The sequence below is a fragment of the Neoarius graeffei genome, chromosome 21, assembly GCF_027579695.1.
Source record: "Neoarius graeffei isolate fNeoGra1 chromosome 21, fNeoGra1.pri, whole genome shotgun sequence".
Taxonomy (NCBI): Eukaryota; Metazoa; Chordata; class Actinopteri; order Siluriformes; family Ariidae; genus Neoarius; species Neoarius graeffei.
In genome coordinates this window covers 7,875,657-7,879,017 of record NC_083589.1, presented here as the reverse complement: position 1 = coordinate 7,879,017, position 3,361 = coordinate 7,875,657, and the positions used below count along the sequence as shown (strand labels likewise).

At 40.4% G+C, this 3,361-nt stretch overlaps 1 long non-coding RNA gene across 2 annotated transcripts; it reads right to left on the bottom strand.

Moving 5' to 3' along the window:
- Positions 1–246: 246 nt before the first annotated feature.
- Positions 247–2,181, bottom strand: LOC132869998 (uncharacterized). 2 transcript variants are annotated; one of them, XR_009651035.1, is made up of 3 exons: positions 2,048–2,181; positions 503–1,022; positions 247–394 (listed from the first exon to the last, which is right to left on the bottom strand). It is a non-coding gene; the product is annotated as an uncharacterized LOC132869998 (long non-coding RNA). The 2 variants fall into 2 exon arrangements; XR_009651034.1 differs by having other exon boundaries at positions 507–1,022.
- Positions 2,182–3,361: the final 1,180 nt, after the last annotated feature.

Genomic DNA, 3,361 nt, shown 5'->3' with positions numbered 1-3,361 from the left:
GTACTAGTACACTTGACAATCATACCAGGTCATGTGTTGTAGTTTCACAGGATGAAATAGAAGATTAATACATGCATTACCTGAATCAAATGTAATCATGAATATGCAAAGGAACTTAAAGGTATTATTCTGCACTTTTATGATGGCCGCTGGTCAGATATTACATTACACTAAAATGGCATAAAAATCTACAGAGACTGACTGCAATATTTACACACATGCCAACCATTATTTTTGTTCTGGCTCTAGAAAATATTTAATGGTGAACCAGTATTCAATCATAGAAATTCTAGCAGTGAAAGAGCTAACAGCTGTCTCTGGTTCCCGAATCAGATGAATGGTGGGTTGGTACAGTCGTTGTCTCCTTAGTTGCTGCAGCCACAGCAGCGCGAGCCTGCAAATATAATTATAATCAAAGATAAATTGGGAAATCCTTGTTTACCATTATATTGTCAGATTAAGTGATGTATGTACACATAAAATATTTGCAAGAGGTAAGTACCTACAGATAATTCTGCACAATTTCATCTAGGCACATCAGAATCTTTCTCTGATTCTTCTTCTTCTTCTTTTGGCTGCTCCCGATTAGGGGTCGCCACAGCGGATCTTTCGTCTCCATTGCTCCCTGTCTTCCGCATTCTTCTCTACCACATCTTCCACTTTCATGTCCTCTCTCACCACATCCATGTATCTCCTCTTTGGCCTTCCTCGTTTTCGTTTGCCTGGAAGCTCCATCCTCAGCATTCTCCTTCCTACATGCTCTGCATCTCTTCTCAGGATGTGCCCATACCATCTCAGTCTCATCTCTCTTAGCTTAATTCCCAAGCTCTCCACATGTGCTGTCCCTCTGATGTGCTCGTTCCTTATCCTGTCCAACCTCGTCACTCCCGTCGCAAACCTTAACATCCTCAACTCTGCCACCTCCAACTTTGCCTCCTGTCTCTTCGTTAAGGGTACGGTCTCCAATCCATACATCACAGCTGGTCTAACTACTGTCTTAATCAGAACCTTTCTCTGATAATCTATAAAAACACATAAAAAGGAAATGGTTAGTGTCATGGGCCACATAAAAACGAGTGAGTATTATGCATTTATGAATTAAAAACATAAATTAAAAAAATGGTTGGATTTTATGAAAAATACCACACATCAATAAATATATGCTATTTACCAGCTGGGCGGTCCGTATCATGAAATACCTTGACTGAGGTCTTGAAAGTACTGAGCGAGGCCCTCTGGGCCGAGGTCAGTATTCAAGGCCGAGGTCACGGTATTTCACCATACGGACCGACCTTAAGCTGGTAAATAATATATTTATTTTTTTCTTTACCAAATTCTAACAGAAAACGAGAGCGCCCGAAAGGGAAAGCCGAGCCGAGCCGCCATTTTGAATCCTCATTCACGGCTGGAATGCAAATTGCTTCGTCCTCAGTATACAAGTGCACTTCCTTGGCAGGAAAAAAAAAACTACATTTTGCCGCCTATGTAGTCCCCTATTTATACAAATAGGAGTCATTCAGGATTCAGCCATGTTTTTGCTCAGCGTTAGCAAATAACAGGTTTTTAGCTTTCTCTTGAAATGTTTTCTTTTATTTCTTCTTCCTCAGGGTAGTAAAACTCACTTTCGCTGTGAAGACTGTCGTTATCGCTATCTATGCTATAAAATTAATGCTATTCTCCTGAGAAATGTTGGCAAAAATGTATAAGATTTTTGATAATCTTATAAATAAATCTTATAAAAAAAGATAAATGTTGACAAAAAAATTCTACTATGTTTGTTGTTGTGAGCAAGCGAGTCACCAGAGGTCCGTACCCGGGGTCCATAACTGGGGTCCGTACCGTAGGATACAGACGTGCTCACCAGCCAATCAGAGCGCAGGATTTGGACCGCAAAAAAAATGAGTAATATTATTAGTACTGGATGTCACTACACAGATATTCAGACTGACAGATCACAAATGTAAGTCATTTATTCAAGTAGTGTTTCTATCTGTTCATAAAATGTGCACGCTAGCATGTCTCTTTTGTAAGTAAGAATAGAACTCACTGTCTGATCTGGTATTTTGCCGTGGATCTGTACTCCTCGGCCTGAACAGCTCTTCAAGGTCCTCTGTATCTGAGACAAATTTGCAAAGCAATTAATATCTTGCAGAACGAATGGAATTAATTAAGCTAATGGTAAGATTTCACTGTTTGTTTGGAATGAATGTAAGATGCAAACCTTGGATATGAATGATATTCCCAAGAGATAAAAAGAAATTCCACCAAAGTGAATTTTTCTATAGATTGCATAATAAATACATGTAACAGTAAAACAAACTGAAATAGTGTGGAACAGCTTTATGAAACATTCCAAATACCCCAATCAGTAGTCTACATGTGTTGTTACAGAATACATTTTGTGAAACAATTTAGTTTTTAAATTTCACCAAACATTCATATTAGGATGCAAGTTTATCAGTTTATATTGTAACAAGTCGAAATAACTGACCAAAGTCATCTTTCGATTGAAATCAGGAGGTAGTTAAACCTTCACAGCTTTAAACCATGGTTTTAAAAAGTGAATGGAATTCCCCCATAAAGGATCCACACTAACATTCAATAACAGGGTTGGCACTGGGAGGCGGGACTCCGACACCACGTGCATCATCCCCCACAAACAACATGGCGCTGCGGCGCGCTTTCCTGCGGTGGAGACTCAGACACTAACATTCATTAAAATAAACATTTAACGATAACATTTGCATATAATATATCGTCAGACTTAATCGCCTTACATTCACATAGTGACAACAATAGCAAGGGTAACATTCTTACCTTGAAAGATTCTGTCGATCAAAATTGTCTCCAGTTATGCCGAAACACCTTCCCTTCACATGAATAAAAAAAACTGGGAAGCCGGAAGTCGTTCCTTCAATGGGTTTTGAAAGACCGACGCGATCCGGAGCCGCAAAGCATGATGGGATAGAGGTCAGCCAGCATATGTCCTTTTCCCGCCAAGTTAAGAGGGTGGGGTGGTGGAGGGCGTCATGGGAGAGGGGCGGGTATTGGATTTGGAAAGAAAGCAGGGGGATATTGATCATTTCTATGAAAAGCGTCGATGAGCGGCCTGAAGGCGCCCTGGAAAATGAAACTGTACATGTTCATTCAGTGAATCTGGGCATATTTTAAATAATTTTGCTTGCTTCAAGATTTCTACTGTGTTTACTCTTTCATACAACCCCCCCATCCCCTGGTCACTGAAGGGGGGTGGGGGGGTTAAACCCCTCCCTCGGATCCGCCACTGGGGGTCACAAACATAAAAATTCTCAATCACACATCACAGGAATAGAAACAGGCTCAAATCACGGGTCACGGAAAT